At 36.7% G+C, this 22,904-nt stretch overlaps 3 non-coding genes across 3 annotated transcripts; all 3 read left to right on the top strand.

Moving 5' to 3' along the window:
- The first annotated feature begins 758 nt into the window (after positions 1-758).
- On the top strand, positions 759-832 carry TRNAI-UAU (transfer RNA isoleucine (anticodon UAU)). The gene has a single exon. It is a non-coding gene; the product is annotated as a tRNA-Ile (tRNA).
- A 9,043-nt stretch (positions 833-9,875) lies between these two features.
- TRNAR-ACG (transfer RNA arginine (anticodon ACG)) lies at positions 9,876-9,948 on the top strand. The gene has a single exon. It is a non-coding gene; the product is annotated as a tRNA-Arg (tRNA).
- Positions 9,949-13,362: 3,414 nt separating this feature from the next.
- On the top strand, positions 13,363-13,436 carry TRNAI-UAU (transfer RNA isoleucine (anticodon UAU)). Its single transcript has one exon. It is a non-coding gene; the product is annotated as a tRNA-Ile (tRNA).
- Positions 13,437-22,904: the final 9,468 nt, after the last annotated feature.

A 22,904-nucleotide genomic window follows, 5' to 3' on the forward strand; every position in this document is an offset into this window, starting at 1 on the left:
ACCACGCTCCCTCCATCACAACCCACTCACACGACACACCAAGCGATTGTTAGCCTCCCCAAAACACCACCAACGAGATTTTTCGACGAACACACACCGACAAGAAAGAGATTGGGACGCAGTGTCGTGACGAATCTGATAATATTTGCTAAAACCACCGTATCTAAATGGTGTGAAAGTTTTCTTAAATTACAAATATATGAAAAGAGTAATAAATGAAAAGAGCAATAAATCGAGAGATACCTCTAGTAAGCCATAATGGAAGGCAAATATCTTGATATTTGCGTATAATAAAAGATCAAATATGATATATATGATAAACTACAATTTAGTACTAAATATCTTTAACATAATCAACGGTTAGGTCTTTGTACTCAAAAGATTCGTAAACACTATTTGTCTCCATCTGAGCTTGGAAAAAGGTCCGAGGAAACTCGCACCCCAAAAAACTACCGTTAAATTCCACAAATCTTTGTTGGAAGTTTTTTTAAATTTTTTTTTTTGGCAAATGTTTTTAGATAATTCTTCAAATATAATGAGTTTAATCTCTTCTCGAGCAAATTTTCATTTTTGACCGCTCAATTTAGAGAAAACAGTCGTGGTAGCTTTCGAGAATGCGAGTCGTGGTAGCTTTCGACTTATGGGTACGATTTCGATTTTGCATCTAGCTTTAAAGAAACCATTTATTTAAAACTTATTTTTTCGTACGTATTATTATATTATTTTCATTTAAGTATTGATTTAATTAAAGCATCCAAGGTTCTGTAGCTCAGTTGGTTAGAGCGTTGGTCTTATGAGCCGAAGGTCGCGGGTTCAAGCCCCGCTAGAACCAATACTAAAGTTGAGCCCTGAAGGTTGGGTTGAGTTGTAACTCAAATATCAAACTTTCATAATCATAACGCATCACTAACATTAAATACAAACGTCAAGCACTCTTAATTAATATGCCAACTTTGGTTATCGAAAAAATCTAACCCAACTCATTTTTTATAGTTTGGGTTCGATAGTCTAAGTTGATCGGGTTATTAGATCATATGAACACTCTTATTAAGACCATTGAAATGCAAATTACAATTGAAATGCTCGACAGATAACTATACCATCAATTTAGCGCTCGACCTCTAAAACACGACTCTGATGGATCTTTATGATGAACTTCTCAGCTTTTTGGTCAATACCCGACACAGCAACCCAATTGTGGCGTTCGTCCTCATCGCTCGCCCACGACTTATTGACACTCAAGTCCTCATCAAGAGTGGCATCAGTAGGGTTAAAACAGTCTCTTTTTCTACCATTTTTGCTTTTGAATAGGCTGCAGATTGAAAATGAAAAGCCAGGCTTCTTGTGTCTGTTGTTGCCTGCCATGGCCTAGTTGTGTATTTTGGCTTGTAGTTGTCGAGGAATGGTTAGTTTTTATAGTTGAAAAAAAGGGCATGGTTTCGAGCTGTGTCCAAATTATATTCATACTGTCGGGATACTTTTTCTCTCCTCCACTTATGAGAACCGACCGGAAAGGAATCCTCTGTTGACTTGAAATTCCAACTTATCTTACTGTCAGTTTCACGAATGATAACATTGTTTGTCTTTTAACTAACGTCATGTTTCAATTTATTAATAGAAAAACCTTATTAGAATCCTATTCTAATTTGAATTTAGCATGTAAGACACTCTTATAAGTTAGGGTAGTGTTCAATTATAAGGTTCAATTTCCAAATCTTTTATTTTTACTTTTATTCCTCTTGTATTATTTTTATAATACCAATCGGAGAGAAAAACAAGTGTCAGCGAGGACGCTAAACTCCAAAAGAGGGTGTATTGTGAGATACCACATCGATTAGAGAGGGGAACGAGTGTCAGCGAGAACGCTGGACTACGATGGAGGGTGTACTGTGAGATACCATATCAATTAGAGAGGGGAACGAGTGTCAGCGAGGACGCTGGGCCTGGAATGGTAGTGGATTGTGAGATCCCACATTGGTTGGAGAGGGAACGAAACATTCTTTATAAAGGTGTAGAAACCTCTCCCTAGCAGACGTTTTAACTTATTCTAACTAATGTAATGTTTCTGCTGACAAAGCATTATTTATAAGGACAAAGCATTCTCTCTAGCATACGAAGCATTCTTTATAAGGATGTCTTTTAACTAACGTCATGTTTCTGCACCCTTATAAAGAATGCTTCGTTCTCCTCTCTTCGGTAGACGTTTTAAAATCCTGAGAAACCCAAAATAGAAAGAATAATATCTACTAGGGGTGGGCTTTGACCGTTACAATTTTTTATGAAATGCAGCACAACAATACACCAATCAAAACCATATACTAGGAAAGTGTTAGGACTCAATTTTTTAGACTTCGAAAATTGGATAGAGGCTACAAAAAGAAAAAAAAAAAAAAAGAAAAAAAAAAGGAATAAAATAAAATAAAATATAAAAATCAATCAATTTAAATAAATAAATAAATAAAAAGTCAACAACTAAATTAAATACAAGATTAAATCTAATTACAAGACAACATTGCACAAAATTTTACAAAGCACAAAATTATAAAACAAAATACAAAAAAAAATTATAAAACAAAATACAAACGACTCCAAAATGTAAAATTGGACTAACACTCCAAAAGACACCCCTTTATGACAATGCAGTTCTCGAGCACCTCTCCACCTTGAGCGTTGGTCTTATGAGCTAAAGGTTGCGGGTTCAAGTCTTGATAGAACCAACAACCAATTTGTAATATATAATTTTCGATTTATAAGATTTTCCCCCTTTCTCAACTCACTCATTTTCAACCAATAGAAACTTATTAAGGTTTGAACTTGAGAGTGTTGTTATGAATGTAACACCGAGTCTCAACGAGGAGTTTTATACTCCGATTTGTTTTAAAATTATTTTAATTTTAAGATGTGTGGAAGGAAAAAATAAAAATTCGAAAAACTAAAGAAAAAATATAAAAGAAAATTAAGAAAAATTAGGAAAATTGGTCAAAATAACCTGAGGGGGCAAATTGGTCATTTTGATCCAATTTATGTAGTTAACCATTAATTACGATAAAAATATATTAAAAAGTAGGATTATAACTCTATAACTCTCGTTGAAGAATATTGTTAACTCTAGTTGGTAGGAAATTATACAAAAATTGGAAGAAAATAGGAATATAGAAATTGCAATAATCCGAAAATCTAATCGGCCATAAAGTGGAGGAATACGACATTCATAGAGCGAGACATGTGTCAGCCATGAAGAGAGGAAGTGTGTATAGTCCAAAGTGCGGCATGCAGCGTTATGCAAACAGCCAACCTGAACCAGTTGACCCGAACCAATCAAATTTTGCACCACATGGAAATCTGAAAGCATGCATACTCCCCACCTTAGACACGTGCCAACATGTACGTGGCCATGCGAGTGGGAGTCCTTCCAACGCACATGTAGGCATTTGAAGGTGAGTTTTTTACTCCATTGGCTTTTTTGTCTTGATGTCAATTGTGATTACTTGTATTAGGACCTACCATTGAGTTTTTCACAAATTTCAAGCTTCCAACTAACAAAAAGGAAGGACACGCTTCATTCCAATAAGTAATCACACAGACTTTAAGCAACTAATACACCTATAGGGATCGTCAAGATGAGCTAGCATGCAAGTATAACTTGCCTTACATGGTTGAAATATCTATGATTAGGACTTAAATTGAGTAACGTTGGATGAGAAAGATAACTATGATATAAAAATAAAAATAAAAACCACTAGGAAGAGAAATTGAGTTGTTTGCCTATTTTTAATGATTTTCGTTGTATTAGAATGGAGGATGAGATATTGTGATCTATGCTTCAAGTGATTGATGGATGTTATCTCCTAGTTGAGCTTGCTTGAATACATAGGTTATGATTTCTGTGCATTAGGTGATTGATATGAATATCTCCATAATAAACATGTATGAATGATTAAAGTATCTTTTTTGTGTTTTAGGTGATTGATAGGAATATCTCCCTAACAAAGTACGCATACATGAATATAGTTAAGATTAGAGCACCACAGCTACAATGGTTTGCACACAAGGTTTTTAGTAAACCAAACACTCTAAAATTGTGAGAAGCGATCAGAGGTCCAGACTTGAGTGTACCTTGAAGACTAGTTTAGCACCAAGGAGCCACCTCGAGTAACTTGAAAATGCAAGATGAGATGAGAACCTCTTATAATACCTAGATCTCCATGGCACCCAAGAAAAAGTATGAGAACAAATGAGACCACTAGCAGTGTTAACAGGTCCTTTTAAGGAATCGTAATTGTGTGTGAAAACCTGTCTTGACAGGGGATGAGGGATTACATAAATAGTTGGCTTGGAGAGTCACTAGTGTATATTGATTAAACAAACTTCGAGAGACGACAAGGAACTATAATAGTAGATGACATAAGTAACTATTATGTGTAGAGTGAGAAGGGACAAGAGACTACATAATTAGACAATACAATGAGCTATTACTATTTGTAGGATATAATCCTCCTTGAGATAGGTCGAGTAACTACATAAGTAGATAGCATGAGAAACCACTATTGTGAGTAGAATATAAACTAGCTTGAGGAACTACGTAAGTCAATTATATGACAAACCACTTGTAAATGTTTGCTGAATCCACCACACCTAAATGGTGGTGAGAGTTCTCTTATTTATAATCATTTACAAAATACAGAAATATGGTAAATTACAAATAATATGGAAATAGCAATAAAACAAAAGAATAATAAATGAATATAATATATTTGCCTTTAAGAAAAGGGCAAATATGGTAACCCGTAATGTAAGGCAAATATCTAGATATTTGCCTTATAATGAACGGTCAACTATCCTTAACACCCCCCCGCAAGCTGAGCGTCGGATTTGAACGTACGTGAAGCTTGGATCTGAAAAATTCAAAGAGAGGTCGAGAAATACTTTTTGTGAAGATGTCAGCAACTTGGAGATGAGAGGGTACATATTGTGTGCGAAGTTTACCAGCGATAACAAGTTCTCGAAGGAAATGATAATCTAGTTCAACATGTTTGGCCCGCTTGTGAGAAACGGGATTAGAGCTAAAAAAAATAGCACTTTTGTTGTCACATAAGAGTAAGGGTTGCTCTGAAATAGGGACCTTGAGGTCATGCAAAAGATGCGTAACCCAAAGAAGTTCAGCAGCAGTTGTGGCAAGAGCACGATACTCAGATTCACAGCTGGAGCGTGAGACAGTAGATTGCTTTTTTGGCACTCCAAGAAACGAGATTGTTACCAAGATAAATAGAATAGCCAGATGTAGAACGACGAGTATCGAGACAACTAGCCCAGTCAGCATCCGAATAAGCGACTAGCGTACTAGGAATAGTGGATGGACGAAAGGTAAGATCAAAGTGGAGTGTTCCTTTGACATAGCGAAGAATACATTTGACAGCAAGAAAGTGATCTGCAGTAGGGGCATGCAAGAATTGACTGACAGAATTGACAGCATAGGCAATATCTGGACGCGTAATAGTCAAGTATTGAAGGGCGCCAACAAGAGATCTGTAAAGAGTAGGATCAGAGAAAGAAGAACCATCAGCAACCAGGTGTTGAGAAACAACCATGGGAGTGTGAACTGGTTTGCTATCGAGCAACTGAGCACGAGTAAGAATATCTCGAGGATATTTTAACTGACTAATAAAGAGACCATCAGGAGTGGGTGAAGCTTCAAGACCAAGAAAGTAACTGAAAGAACCCAAATCTTTGTTAGCAAACTCAGAATGAAGCTTGCGAGTAAAGCTGTCAATGAGAGATGAGTTGTTGCCTGTAACAATAATGTCATCAACATAAATAAGCAAATAGATAAGGTTAGATTGCTGATGAAAGACAAAAAGGGACGTGTCAGCGCGACTGCAAGAAAACCCAAGTGTGAGAAGAAATGAGCTAAAACGCTGAAACCAAGCACGAGAAGTTTGCTTTAAGCCAAAGAGGGCTTTCTTTAATCGACAAACATGAGTGGGAAATCGAGGATCAATATACCCAGGAGGTTGTTCCATATGAACACGTTCAATAAGAGTTCCATTGAGAAAAGCGTTCTTGACATCAAGTTGTCGAAGAGGCCATTTATTTGTGACTGCAATAGAAAGCACAACACGGACAATGATAGCTTTGACAACCGGACTGAAAGTTTCAGTGTGTCAAGACCAGGAATCTGAGTATAACCTTTGGCAACAAGACGAGCCTTGAAACGCTTGACGGATCCATCAGGCAAATATTTAATACGAAACACCCATTTAGAGCCCACGATGTTGGTGTTGGCAGGGCGAGGAACCAAAGTCCAAGTATCATTTTGTTGTAATGCTCGAATTTCTTCATTCATGGCAGCCACCCAAGCAGGATTCTTAGCTGCAGATTTGAATCCTTTTGGCTCAGTGGATGCAAGAAGAGTAGAAAGAAGTCCAGATGAGCCCAAAATACCAAGATTTGCTGGATGACGAGTCCTAAATATACCAGCTTTGGCTCGTGTGATCATAGGATGAGTGCTCAAAGAAGAGAAATCAATAGTAGGTTCAATAGAGGTCGAATTAGAAGTCGAGGGTGGCAAAGTGGAACCTGCAAGAGAAGTATCAACCTGCACAGAGTCATCTACAAGGTCAGAACAAATATCACACGGGGATGAACTGGATCGAGGAATGTGCAGTGATGAAGTGGTAAGGGGGGATGAATCAATATGATAAAGATGTGGTTCCAAGAAATTTGAAATAGGAATAGAGGAAAGAGGTTGGGCCTGGGAGCTAGGGATAGCACGAAAGTGAGTTTCATCCAATTGAGCATGGCGGGTGATATATAGCTTAGTGGTGGCGGGATCAAGACAACGGAACTCTTTATGAGTAGGACTATAACCCAAAAAAATACAAGGAATGCTGCGGGGAGAAAGCTTGTTAGGCATATAATCACGCAAATAAGGATAAACACGACAACCAAAGGGATGAAAATTGTCATAATGTGGAGTGTAGCCATAAAGAAGTTCAAAGGGTGACTTACCTCCAAGAAGTGGAGTAGGCAACCGGTTGATAATATAAGCTGCAGTGCTGAAGGCGTCAACCCAAAAACGAGGAGAAAGATGAGAGTGAAAGAGAAGGACCAAGCCAGTCTCAGTCACATGACGATGCTTTCTCTCAGCACGACCATTTTGAGCAGGTGTATATGGACAAGAGAGTTGATGGTGGATGCCAGAATTACGTAAATGAGTTTTGAAACAAGTACTAGTAAATTCGGTACCACCATCACTTTGAAATACCTTGATACGAGAAGAATATTGATTTTCCACAAATTTTTGAAATTGAAGAAAAATATAAAAAAAATCATATTTAAATTTTAAAGGGTAAAGTCAAGTGAATCGAGAATAATCATCAATAAAAATAACATAATAAAGAAAACCCGAATTTGATTTGACGGGAGAAGGACCCCAAAGATCACAATGAATAAGATCTAACACATGAGACGACCTACGTTCATTGCGGGAATAAGGCAATCGATGACTTTTCGCAAGCTGACAAGTATTACATAATGATGGAGAAGGCAATAAAGACGTAAGAGAAAGATGACCTTTTCTATTTAAAAAAGAAATAATAAAATGTTTCACATGACCCAGACGAGCATGGCATAAATCATATGAAGCACATAAATATTTGTTTCTAAGGGCTGAAATAAAAGCAGAGTTGCCGCGCTCCAGCACATATAGCCCTCCATCTCTTTTACCGGTTGCCACCACCCTTCCTGTTTGACGATTATGGATAGTAATAAGATTATTAGTAAATGTAACGGAGAGAGAAAAATCAAACGTTAATTTACTTATGGAAAGAAGATTTTTAGTGAGGTGAGGGACAACCAAGACATCTAATAAGTGAATATTTGGAACAGGAGAAAGAGTACCGGTGTGGGTAATGGGTAGGGATGCACCGTTTCCTACGATCATAGAGTCCTTACCCGTGTAATTTTTAGACTGATCCAGAATAGATGGGTCGGCAGTCATACGGGCCAAAGCTCCAGTGTCCAGAAACCAATCAGCAGCATCGGGTCCAGCAATAGAACATGACGTGTTAAAGGCTTCAGCAAGGTGAGCATGAGAAGAATCAGATCGAACATACCGTTGGTTGCAGCGGTCAGCATAATGGCCCTCTTTGCAGCATATTTGGCAGTGAGGTGGTCGACGACCCTAACTTGAGTGGGTTCGTCCTCGATTAGAAGAGTTGTTTTTGTGAGAATAAGAACGACCTCGCTCGTTGGTAAAGGAAGCAAGGTGGCTTCCATGGGTGCGACCACGATTATTGGCTGTGAATGCTGTAGGAGTGGAGGCAGAGAACTCAAGGGAGCGCTGGAACAACTCAAAACTTTCACCCTTTCAGCTTTAGAGACTAAATCTGCAAAACAGGGGATAGGGGTGAGAGCCATCTAAGCAGTAGAAAAAGCTGAAAATTCGGTGCCGAGTTCACGAAGGAACCAGTGCACTTTATCAATGTCCTCGACGGGTCTGCCAATGGCATGAAGTTGGTCACAAATTTTTTTGAAGTCACGGGCATACTCAGCAACAGGTTTGGTGCAATGTTTCATCAACTGTAAGTCATCCTTGAGTCTTAGTTCACGAGCTTTCGACTGATGGCTGAACGTAGTTTCCAACGCAAGCCAAATATCACGTGTAGTAGAGAGACCAACGACAATAGCCATGGCTTCCTCAGTGAGAGAGGAGAGCAGGAGACAGAGAAGTCGTTGATCAGCTGTTCTCCATGCCAAATATTTGGGGTTGAGTGTTAAGGAGGTTTCTGGTTCAAAGCAAGGTGGTGGAACCATACTTCTATCAACATAGCCCAGCATGTCTCGACTCTCAAGGAGAGGGAGAAGTTGGCTTTTCCAAAGAAGATAATTGGAGGAAGAAAGTTTGATGGTGATCATATGGATTAGAATATTGAAAGGAAGAAGATGATAAGAAGATTCGGAAGCCATAGAGAAGAAAGGATCAGGGTCGAAAGGGCTCTGATACCATGTAAATGTTTGCTGAATGATGAGAGTCTCTTATTTATAATCATTTACAGAATACAGAAATATGGTAAATTACAAATAATATGGAAATAGCAATAAAAGGAAAGAGTAATAAATGAATACAATATATTTGTATTTAATAAAAGGGCAAATATGGTAACCCGTAATGTAAGATATTTGCCTTATAATGAACGGTCAACTATCCTTAACACCACTGCTATGGATAGTATAAACCAACCATAAGAGGGGACGAGAGACTACATAAGTAGAATACATTTGGGATAAGGAAAAACTCCTAACCTAGTCCTGTACTTCTTAGAGCCCAAAGTAAAACCTGAGGTAACTTACTAGGTTATAGACTTTGCAAGGAGATAGCTTACTGAGTATATTTGTACACACCTTTTTTTTTTTTTTTTTTTTTTGAAGTATTGGTCGAGGTGCTAGAGAGTTGTACTGTCATAAAGAAGTGTCAACCTGGGGCGTAAATTCATTTTGTTTTTTTGGGTTGTTATTGTCATTATGTTGTATCTCGCTCTAGTTCTTGTTTGGTAACATGTGTTTTGTAAATGTTTTTTAGATTTTGTATTATGGTGTTGTATGACTTTAAATCGCTCAATGCATTTATACTTTCATTTTTATTTTTATTTGCTTTTGTCTTTTCTCTTAGTCATGGTCTGAGATTCGAAGTCTAAAAAATTGGATCGTGACAATGCAATGATTGGAGATTCTCATAAAGGCAAAAGAGTGATCGTTGTTTGAGAATTCATTTATTTAAAAGGTACCTACAATGAAAGAAGGTAAGAAGCAAGGTGGGAACCACAATCTGGTAGTATGCTCGAGCTGAGCATAAAAAAAAATATATATGTATTGATGACTCCGTGGCCCAATGGATAAGGCGCTAGTCTACGAAACCAGAGATTCTGGGTTTGATCCCCAGTGGAGTCGATGCGTGACTTAAATTAGGAAAGTATGCTCAAACATTAAGAGCTACAAAACTACCAAACCTTAAAAACATATTTGAAAACTCGGCGAACGTTAAAGAACACGTGAGCAACGAGCTCTTATTGTACATATCATTTGTACATTTATGATTATATTATTTTCATTAAAAAAAAGTTATTTAAAACATCTAATTTAGGTTCCGTGATGTCGAATTAGGATTGAAACCGGGTTTTGAGTCAATGCAGACGTTGGTGCATTATAACATATGCGCGCGAAGGTGTCGGCCAATTTCAGGCTCTTTTTCAATCAAAAATCATTTCTTCAGTGAACCAAGACAAAACATTGGCTAAATTGATTTCATTCACATGAAAGTGCTTCCAAACAATCGAGGTGTCAAAAATCTTCATTTTGACCGTTCACGACTTTCTTTCAATTGCCCGGGGTTGCCCTCTGTTGTTGGACTACCCAAAAAATGCATTTCCAAATTACTCCCTTGTTGCCAAAATGAAAAAGAAAAGATGTTCTCGCTTATTAGAAGAATCGAATGCATACTCTTATTTAGAGCGTTCCGAAATATAAGAAAAAGACAAGGCAAGCAGATATATAAAATTCTTCCCTTCAATTTCTTATTCTTTTTCCTTCTATTACATCTTCAAAGTCTTCTTATTTTTTTAATTGGGTGTTACACATATCTCCCCTAAAACTCGATTCGGAACAAAATTTTAAAGTTCAATTCAATTGATTTGTATAAAACATTTGAGTAACGATCTCTTAGTGTACTTATAATTTATACGCTTATAATTATATTATTTTCATTCAAATATTAATTTATTTACAACATTTAAGGTTCTGTAACTCAGTTGGTTAGAATGTTGGTCTTATGAGCCAAAGGTTGCGGGTTCTCAAGCCCTACTACAACTACTAACTAATATGTAATATATATTGAAGTTTAATCAATCTGGAGGTAGGAGTTTCGACATTTGTTAAGCAATAATCTAGAAATCTAATCGAAGAAGACGAATTGCAGGTTGATATGTGTCGGCCAGAAAGTGGAGGAACGCAACATTCATAGAGCGAGACATGTGTCAGCCATGAAGAGAGGAAGTGTGTATAGTCTAAAGTGTGGCATGCAGCATGATGCTAACAGCCAACCTGAACCGGTTGACCCGAACCAATCAAATTTTGGACCACATGGAAAGCTGAAAGCATGCATACTCCCCTCCTTAGACATGTGACTAATGTGTGTGGCCATGCAACTCAATTTATTTTTATTTTTATATCACACTTATCGTTCTCATCCAAAGTTACTTAATTTAAGTTCTAATCATAGATATTTCAACCAAGTAAGGCAAGTTATGTTCGCATGCTAGCTCGTCTTGGCGATCCCTACAAGTGTATTAGTTGTCTAAAGTTTGTGTGGTTACTTATTGAAATGAAGCGTGTCCTTCCCACCTTGCTTTTTCGTTAGTTGGAAGCTTGAGTGATTAATGAGATATTGTGATATATGCTTTGAGTGATTGATGGATGTTATCTCCCGGTTGAGCTCGCTTGAATATATAGGTTATGATTTCTGTGCATTAGGTGTTGATATGAATATCAACCTAATAAACATGTATGAATGAATAGAGTATGTTTTTTGTTCTTTAGGTGATTGATAGGAATATCTCCCTAACAAAGTATGCATAAATGAATATAGTTAAGATTAGGGCACTACAAGTACCATGGTTTACACAAAAGGTTTTTAGTAGACCAAACACCCTAAGATTGTGAGCAGCGATCAGAGGTCTAGACCTGAGTGTACGTTGAAGACTAGTTTAGCACCAAGGAGCCAACCTCGAGTGACTTGACAATGCAAGATCAGATCAGAACGTTTTATAATACCTAGATCTCCGTGGCACCCAAGGAAAAGTATGAGAACAAATGAGACCACTAGCAATGTTAACTGGTCTGTTTAAGGAATCATAATGGTGTGAAAACCTCCCTTGATAGGGGATGAGGGATTACATAAATAGTTTCCTTGGAGAGTCGCTACTCTATGTTGATTAAACAAACTTCGAGAGACAACAAGAAACTATAAAATAGATGAAATAAGTAACTACTATGTGTAGAGTGAGAAGGGACAAGAGACTACATAATTAGGCAATACAAGGAACTATTACTATTGGTAGGATATAATCCTCCTTGAGATAGGTTGAGTGACTACATAAGTTGATAGCATGAGAAACCACTATTGTGAGTAGAATATAAACTACCTTGAGGGACTGCGTAAGTCAATTATATGACAAACCACTACAATGGATAGTATAAACCAACCATAAGACGGGACGAGAAACTACCTAAAGAATACATTTGGGATAAGGAAAAACTTCTAACCTAGGCCCGTACTTCTTAGAGCCCAAAGTAAAACCTGAGGTAACTTGCTAGGTTATGGATGAGATAAGACTTTGCAAGTAGATAGCTTACTGAGTATATTTGTTTTTTTTTAAGTATTGATCGAGGTGAGGAGGTGCTAGAGAGTTGTACTATCATAAAGAAGTGTCGACCTAGGGCGTAAATTCATTTTGTTTTTTTGGGTTGTTATTGTTATTATGTTTTATCTCGTTGCTCCGGTTCCTGTTGTTGAGGTTTATTGGGAGTGAGTGTCCTACATTGGTTAATTTAGTGGAAGATCATGGGTTTATAAGTGAGGAATACTAACTCCATTGGAATGAGGCCTTTTGGGGAAACCCAAAGCAAAGCCATGAGAGCTTACGCTCAAAGTGGACAATATCATACCATTGTGGAGAGTCGTGATTCCGAACATCTGTTTGGCAACATGTGTTTTGTAATGATGTTTTTTAGATTTTGTACTATGGTGTTGTATGACTTTAAATGGCGCAATTTTTTTTTAGTGTATATATACTTTCATTTTATTTTTATTTGCTTTTGTCTTTTCTCTTATTCATGGTCTGAGATTCGAAGTCTAAAAAATTGGATTGTGACAATGCAATGACAGAAGATTATCATAAAAGCAAAAGAGTGATCGTTGTTTGAGCATTCGTTTATTTAAAAGGTACATACAATGAAAGAAGGTAAGAAGCAAGGTGGGAACCATAATCTGGTAGTAAACTCGAGCTGAGCGTAAAAAAATATATATGTATTGATGACTCCGTGGCCCAATAGATAAGGCACTGGTCTATGAAACTTGAGACTCTGGGTTTGATTCCCAGTGGAGACAATGGGTGACTTAAACGGGTAACTGACACATTAAATCCTTCATAGGAGAAGTACATGGAGAAGGTGTTTTTTTAAACTCGACCTTACATATACCTCTCCTAAAACTCGATTCTTGACTAAATTTAAAGTTCACTTTAATTAATTTGTACATTTATAATTATATTATTTTCATTAAAATATTGATTTATTTAAAACATCTAAGGTTCTGTAGCTCAGTTGGTTAGAGTGTTGGTCTTATGAGCTAAAGGTCGCGAGTTCAAGCCCCGCCAGAACCAATGAACCTTAGAGGTTCGAACTTGAGCAAGGAAAGTTGTGTACCCGCAAGAACCAATTGAAATGAACCTTGGTGGAGGTTTAAAACTTTTGAGCATGGAAATTCGTACCCAAAATCAATTCATCGTTTTTGCTAGCAAAGCTACGACACCATTTTTGGGGATTATTCATGGTTCATTAGGTGTCTTAAAACAAGAGGTGAGGTGTGGTGAGGTTTGTCTTTGTCGGTTTGCGTTCGTCAGGAAATTATGACGATCATTCGATCTTTCTCTGTTAATCGTGGTTATTCTCTTGCAGGTGTGTTGTGAGGGTTGATCGAGCGTGATGTCATTTGGCATATCCTTGGCATCGCGGAGAGAATATGGGTTGCAAACGTGAGAATTCTAGCACTCGCGCATTTTCCAGCAATAGCGCAATTTTACATGTTGCTATACATATAACACCCGAGTTTCAACGAAAGGGAGTGGAGATTAGTAGCTAGAACAGTTGATGGAAGAGAATTTAACATGTGACAACTTGCGAGGGGCAATGATAATGCTGACTCATTGTGAACATTTTGTTACCTATGATAGAGAAAAATATTCAAGTTTAATAGACATCTATTTATGAGTTAAATATGTAAAAGTACATAAAATGAAATATTCATTTTTTTAGGTTTTGAGATTTTAGTACTATGATATTTGTAATAACTCAAAAAATAGAAAGAAAAGAAAAAGGTGAAATTGTGCCAAATTGCATAAGATTAGATGTCGGGTTCACCTATGGAGGTCATTCACTTCATTTTATCATCCCACAGAATGATTCGAAAGAATACACTTTATGACGACTCAAGACAACGTTTAAAGTTAGTATGACTACCTTTTAGTTAGTTTAAAACTGTGGAGTCAAGTTTAAAGTATTTATGCATAATTAGGATGAGTGAGCTTAAATCATTAGGAGTAAGTTTAGATTAAATTATTAGGAGCACGTTTAAATTATTTTATTCAAAATTAAGGGTAGCTAGTTTAAATAATTTTATGCAAAACTAACACACTAGAATTCTATTTATGATTGTTGGACTCCACCAGAATTAAATTTCAAACAACAACATTAAGCTATTATAAAGGAGTCGTAGTATCTTCGGCCTAGACAAACCAAATTAGTGGCCGCACCAAGGAGTCGTAGTAGTCTCGGCCTAGACCAACAAAGTAAGTGGTCTTACTATCAGCTCGATCGGAAGACTTGATTTATGTATGACGACACGTGCCCAATGGCCCTTGCACGTGTCATTTATGCTTTATATTATATGATGATGGGATTATATTATATGATCATGAAACTAGATATATGATGATGTGACTATGTTATATGATGTTATACGATACTGTTACCATGATTACGTTGTATGGTGAGGATATGATGATGATCATGTGTGATAACATGGCGATGTAAGATGTATGATGATGAGATGACTTAATATGACATTATTTCATATTAAGATGATGTGTATGTATTAAATATCATGATACATTATGACGATGATTTTTCTAAGACAACCTTAATTAATATTAATGATGATGACTAAGGCATGAATGCTACTTAGAGTAATGTGTGAACGGTATATAGGGTTGTGTCTAAAGAAGAAACTATAGGGATCTCATGCATTTTACGATGATGACGAGTACAAATGTGTACACTATTATGACGATGATCATGTCTCACATGACACTGGGGGGTTTGCCGACCTACGAACAGCTAGCTCGACTATCATGGGTCCAGGGGGTGCGAACCACCTAGGGATCTACGCTTGCACGTGTGGGTCGTGTGTAGAGAAGTATTACACATCCAATTTTTTCTTGACTTGAGGCCACTCCCTTATGATTGTTTTGACAATAGGTCCCTAGAACATGAGTTTCATGTGTTTGCATTCCCTAGCTTCAATAGTGGGGTCACTTACTAAGTATTTCTTAAAATACTCAAGTACTCAAGTACTCAAGCCATGTGCTACTTCCGATTCAGGTAAAGGCAAAGCACATACAGCTGACGATGATATCGCAAGTAGAGACCATGGAAAGTCCATAGGACAGTGATATTTTATTTTCTTAGTCTTAGGTTAGTATATGATGTTTTTACTTTTAATGTTTTACTTGTTTTATTTAGTTTTTTCTGTTGTTTTAAAGATGTTTTTGTTTTATGGTGAAGTTTTAAAGGCTTAATTTTGCATAAGGGCATAGGTTATGACACTACAATAAATAATGTATACGATAACCTATGAAAAACACTATTTTAGACTTTTTATAATGTTTTTTTTGTACATCGTGGCACCTCATGTTGTAAAATGTTTGGTACTTTTTATAGTGTTTTTTTTATAGTTAGAATGAGTACCATAATAGATTATGAAGCTATAGCTTATAAAGTTGCTACGAAAACATTTTATAGCATTTTTTAAAGCTATAATATAATTTTATAGTTTTAAAATTATGATATAATAATGTTATTTAATCATTTATAATAACCATGGTTAACGTTTCTATGTTTATAAATTTATTATAATTTTTATTTATGACTATAAAAAAGCTAACATTATTTTTTTTAATACAATCTAATCAAGAGACTTCCCTTCGTAATTGAAATTTTATAATGTACTTGCACTACAAAATAAAGTATTCAATTAGATATACATAAGAGGGAGGGAATACTTAAAGAAATATATTACTAAAATTTGCAAAAGAATAGGGACAACAAGAATGCCCACGCTCTATTCTTATAACTCTTTTAACACGTTGAGCAACTGATTTTAGGAGCAAGCTACCTTACTTAAGTAACTGGTATTTAAGTCATGTTTGTAATCCCGAGTAGCTATGCTCGTCTCCTATGAGACTAGATTTTCTGAGTACGTCAATAAAGGAATACTGGAGTAATTTGTCAACATGCTTCACTTGTTCGTACAATTTTCAATAATCTAGAAATGAATAAAAAATATTACTAAAATCGGCTAAAGAATAGAGACAACAACAGTGTCCAAGCTCTATTCTTCCACCTTGGCGTGCATACGAATGGGCTTAGGAATTGTTCGTACACTGTTTTTTCTTTCAGATTGATTTTGTTAAAGCATCCAAGGTTTTGTAGCTCAGTTGGTTAGAGCGTTGATCTTATGAGCAAAAAGTTGCGGATTCAAGCCCCGTTGGAACCAATATTGATTATACATGTAAAAATTTACTAAATAAGAAAAGGGATCGGGATACACTAGAATGTTTGGGGCGATGAGGCTGCAAAGCTCCTCCCGAGCACCCTTCACCTTGACTAGTGGCATCAACCATCTAAAAACAAATAAATGCATCTAAAAACAAATAAATGAAGGGGTGAATATATATTACACCCGATAAGCAACAAATATAATAGTAGGCACTTATATCTTGGTTTTAGATATTTAACCCTTCCTACTCTTTGACATGGGTAACTCACTTAGCTTACGCACTGGGTATCAGTGTTCTGGGTTGAGGAGCTACCTTGTATAATTCGATATCGTTGTATGTGCTTGCTTGTTCTATTCTTATCTGAGAGGTTAGCTAGCAAACCCTACTAACCACTAAGTCACTTAAGGTTGGGGAGTGACCCCTCATGTACTTGCCAGATACTACGACTACCCGCGTAAACCTACACCCCCTTTCATGGAGGATCTATTGTGCAGTGTAGTCCAACTGAACTTCGATCACACAACCCTCACTGGCCTATGTCTGATGTAACGACCTCACTGAGAAAACAAGTAAGTTGTACCCCACACAAAAACAAAAAGTGGTGGTGAACCTCAAGTGGTGTCCATCCGGCCATGTGAGAGTCGAGAAAGATAAGTGACATGATGCGACTGAGGAGAATGGTGTATCATCCAACATACCCAGAAGAGTGTTCAAAGTCAAGTTGAGGTAGAAGCAAGGTAGGAAAGAAAGAGGCGAAAAAAATGTCGAAGACAAGCTCAGAGAGGGCAAAGTAGGGCTATCAAGCTATAACCTCAAGGTTTTGTTACGAGTTTTACCATGCGGCTCTGAAGTTAAGTTTGTCTATATGAAATGTAAAAGATCACAAAATTTGGTGTCAATTAGATATAAGACGAATTCTCTACAGGGTCGAATGACTGCTCGTGGAAATGATGTCTACTTTAGAAAGATTAAAAATGTTTCAAAATGTACTATAGGGAGAGGTATGGTGTCAGGTATCGACCACCACCGGGCCCTGTGGCCTAAATGAGCTACCTTGTGGCACATACGTGTATCACAGTGTGTGAGAACATTACAGCATGAGTATCTCGAGAGCCTTTCTTTAGAATGCGTCTCTCAAGGACAGTGTCGCATGACACAGGTGCACCGACATTGCACACAAGCTCATGTATCAAAGGTTGAATTATGTACCTGCTAACTATTATTATTATTATTGGTTTAATTCTTTTGTTCATTTTCGTCATTTGCATTTTTTTTTTATTCGACTTATGTTGTTTAAGGGTAAAAAATACACATACAATCCAATTTTCATCCATGGCATATTCTTTTAGGCTTTTGATCTTTTATAACAACATAGAAATCTTTTACAAGGATTTTAATAATGCCACAAAAACAAGTAGTGGATGCTTATGCAAATTGAGTCATTTTGTCAAGAATATACAACAAAGGCATATGAGACATTAGAAAGAGTAGAATTCAATAATTGTCGATAGACAGACGTGAAGAGTAACTCAGGAAAAAAGGCCAAGGGATTAATGGAGGTTAATGGATCAACCTCGATCAATGCCTAGTAAGCTTCGATGATTAATAACTTACGAGCTTTAACATGGGCTAGGGACTAGTAGTGAAAGCACCGATGCAAGTTGCAATGATAACCTAAGCAACAACTTAGTCCTATGTGTACGGTGGAGACGAGCATACATTTGATCCTTGACCTAGTAATCTAGCTTCAATTTTTTACGTGGGAAATCAAAGCTACCAGAAAAAAAAATCAATTTCGAACACTTACAATCTAGGGAGGAGGAACCATTCAATACAATCAAAATACATACAATCAGCAAGCTCAACTCAACCCAAGGCGAATCATCCTTCCGATTTTAGAGCTCGCCAAAATAAGCAATTTCCTGGAACATCTTTGGAAAGTCTGATAAGGGAGTATATATTTAAGAATGATGGAGTGATACAGAGTCAACAAGTATCCTTATGAAATTTTGACATCCAAAGGGGTCGATGTTTGAATTGAGAAATAGACCCCTTGGAAAGCTACTTGCAAACAACAATAGTCACTACCAAGAAAAAGTTAATGGAATTGATGTCAAACATATAAAATTTACCATTAATTTTGCATCAGATATTAAAGGAATTAGTCCATCACTTAGCATGCACAAAATTCAATTAGAGGAAGGTCAATTCAAATAAATGGAACTACAATGTAGACTAAACCCAACGAATCGAGGTATACTAAATTGAGGTGAACTATAGCGCCATAAAAAATGAATTCGACCCGAGCACAATAGATTACACATTTTCTAGATGAATCATTAAATTACTTCTTTTCTTTAATATAAAATATGCATCAGTCATCGAAGAACACGAGAATTCTGGCGGGTGCGTGAATCCTCGCCCACTAAATAGACCACGCTCCCTCCCTCACAACCCACTCACACGACACACCAAACGATTGTTAGCCTCCCCAGAACACCACCTACGAGATTTTTCGACAAACACACACCGACGAGGAAGAGATTCGAATGCAGTGTCGTGATGAATCTGAGAATATGTGCTAAAACCACCTCACATAAATGGGTGTGAAAGTTTTCTTAAATTACATGATATGAAAAGAGCAATAAATGGAAAGATACTCTAATAACTATCTAAATATTTGCCTATAATAAAATATATATGATAAACTATAATTCAGTACTAAATATCTTTTAACAGAATTAACCACATGTTAAAAGCAACTCCGTATGTAACCATGGTAAGGTCTTTATACTCGTAATGATCCGTAGACCCTATTTGTCGCCGTCGGAACTTGGAAAAAGGTCGGAGGAAACTCACGCCCATAAAACTACACTTTAATTCCACAAATCTTTGTTGGAAGATTTTTTTTTTCAAATATTTTGAGATAATTCTTCAAATAGAGAATGAGTTTAATCTCTTGTCAAGCAAATTTTCATTGTTGACCACTCAATTTAGAGAAAACCGTCCATCAAAAAAAAAAAATTGTGTAAGTCGTCGGAGAATGCGAGTCGTGGTAGCATTCGACTTATGGGTACGGTTTCGATTTTGCATCTAGCTTCAAAGCAAACCATTTTATTTAAAACTTATTTTGTTCGTAACGTATTATTATATTATTTTCATTTAAGTATTGATTTAATCAAAGCATCCAAGGTTCTGTAGCTCAGTTGGTTAGAGCGTTGGTCTTATGAGCCGAAGGTATCTTAATATGACTTGTCCACTTTTCATTCCAAAACATTGAAATTTTCAATAGTCATGCCTGCGCGCCTGACATACATCAAACCCAACTCTTCTTTTTAAGTTAAGTAGTCTCCTTTTACTCGAACTCCCGTTACCGCTGTTCGGCCTCTAAAACACGACTCTGATGGATCTTTCTAATGAACTTCTCAGCTTTTTGGTCAATACCCGACACAGCAACCCAATTGTGACGTTCGTCCTAATTGCTCGGCCACGACTTATTGAAACTCAAGCCCTCATCAAGAGTGGGATCAGTAGGGTTAAAACAATCTCTTTTACTACCATTTTTGCTTTTGAATAGGCTGCAGATTGAAAATGAAAAGCCAGGCTTCTTCTGTCTTCTTCTGTCTGTTGTTTCCTGCCATGGCCTTGTTGTGTATTTTGGCTCGGAGTTGTCGAGGAATGGTTAGTTTTTATAGTTGAAAAAAAGGGCATGGTTTCGAGCTGTGTACAAACTATATTCATACTGTCGGGATACTTTTTCTCTCCTCCACTTATGAGAACCGACCAGAAAGGAATCCTCTGTTGACTTGAAATTCCAACATATCTTACTGTCAGTTTCACGAATGATAACGTTGTTTGTCTTTTAACTAACGTCATGTTTCAATTTATAAATAGAAAATCCTTATTAGAATCATATTCTAATTTGAATTTAGCATGGAAGACACTCTTATAAGGTAGGGGTAATGTTCAATGATAGGGTTGAACTTCCAATTTACTTTTATTCCTCTTGAACAAGTTTAATTCTTATTAGTTTTGTAAGGGGATCAGAGTGTCGACCCTAAACCGCCTCTACCCTCTAGTTCTACCTGTAAGCCGCAATAGATGTAACGCCCTAATCTTAACTAAGTTCTTATTGCATACTCTACTAGGAAAAAAATATCTATCGATCTTCTTTTAACGCGTAGAGCTTGTCTACCCACTAACAAATATTTATTACGAAGATATTCCTACCAACCCTTAATGCATGAAATTCATAAGGTTAAATCATACACACAATCAAACAAGTTTAACAAGAAGATAACATTCACCAATCACTCAAAGAACAAATTAAGATAACCCTTCCTCCATCATCCCACCACGGAAGACAATAAATTAGGTATGCTTCTCAATTCTCATGTTCTAAGGGCAATTTCGTAATTTTATAATATAAAGTGTCATAATATTTCACCTCGTTCACCTAATCACATGTATCCTAACCACTTAACTGTTGAGATATGATTCAAAGTATTCAAAATGAAGATATGATTTAAAGGAGTTGAGATATGATTCAAATATTCAAACTACCAAATTTTAGGAGATTGTTAGTAGATTTGAATTTATGTAGATTTCCATATTTTACTATTTTTGGTCGAGTGTATAAGCCTATCAATACTAGAATTGGGTAATCTTTTTAAGCATTGAGTCAGAAAACAATAACAAGGCACTTCAGCATTCATCTATTTTATCTATTCCTATCTCTTTCACTATCCCTTTTCCAACAAATTTGGTATCAGAGCCAAGTTCCTTCGACACGAGGGTGAGTGATTATTTTCTTTCACAAAACAAAAATGGCAGTAGCTGGTTTTTCTTCCTCTGCACCGTTGTTACCAATCTTTAATGGTGAGAAATATGAGTGGTGGAGCATCAAGATGAAGACCTTGCTTAGATCGCAGGAGCTATGGGACTTGGTGGAGCATGGGTTCGTTGATGTATTTGAACCCACAATAGAAGAAAAAGAGAGACTAAGAGAAAGTAGGAAAAACGATGCCAAGGCTCTATTCATTATTCAGCAAGTAGTTCATGAGACTATTTTTTCACAAATTGCAGTAGCAACCACATCAAAGCAGGCATGGTCAATTCTAAAGAAGGAGTTTCTAGGAGATTCAAAGGTCATGAAAGTGAAATTGCAATCTCTAAGATGTGATTTTGAAACTCTACTCATGACGAATAGTGAATCAATTGCTGATTTTTTGTCAAGAGCAATGGCAATAGTCTGTCAGATGCGTATCTATGGAGAGAAAATCTCAGACGAAACAATTGTTGCAAAGGTGTTGAGAAGCTTGACTCCAAAGTTTGACCATGTGGTGGCTTCCATAGAAGAAGCTAAGGATCTATCCATACTCTCCCTTGATGAACTGATGGACTCGCTTCAGGCTCATGAGGCAAGAATCAACAGATCATCAGAAAGGAACAAAGAAAAGTCAATACAAGTAAAGGAGACAACCAACAACGAAAACAACGAAAGAGAAAATATTCATTTAGCAGGTAGAAGTCGTGGAAGAGGAAGATTTCGCAGCTTCCATGGTGGTCACGGTAACAGGGGTAGATGGAGAAGTGATGGACAGAGACAATTCAATGAACAAAGGAATGTCAAACAATGTTACCATTGCAGAACGTATGGGCACACAAAATCTGATTGTTGGTATAAAAATCAACGAATGAATTTTGCAGCTTGCAGAAGAGAATGAAGAAGAAGAAGAAAAGCTGTTTATGGCGTGCATGGATACTAATCCGAAAAAATGTGACTTATGGTTTGTTGGTAGCGGATGCTCAAACCATATGACAGGCACCAAATCCTTATTCAAAGAGCTTGATGTGACACAAAAAATTAAGGTGCAACTTGGAAATACAAAAGACATGCAAGTTGAAGAAAAAGGTACAGTGAAAGTCGAAACCCGTCATGGTAAGATAAAACAATTAGATAATGTTCAATTTGTACTTGATTTAGGGTACAATTTATTGAGTGTTGGACAATTGATGACCAGAGGACATTCCGTTCTATTTGATGACAACACATGTGTCATTACACATAAGAAATCAGGCCATAAAATTCAAATTCACATGACTTCAAATAAGATGTTTCAACTAGATGTTTCTAACATGGAGGATTTTGCTCTTACTGCTAACACAAAAGATGACTCAACATTATGGCATCTAGGATATGGACATCTTCATATGAATGACCTGAAAATACTCAGGGATAAATGTATGGTTTTCGGATTACCAAGAATTGACTCAACTAATTTATGTGAAGGA

This window comes from Cucurbita pepo, chromosome 6, assembly GCF_057944985.1.
Source record: "Cucurbita pepo subsp. pepo isolate OVF chromosome 6, ASM5794498v1, whole genome shotgun sequence".
Lineage (NCBI taxonomy): Eukaryota > Viridiplantae > Streptophyta > Magnoliopsida > Cucurbitales > Cucurbitaceae > Cucurbita > Cucurbita pepo.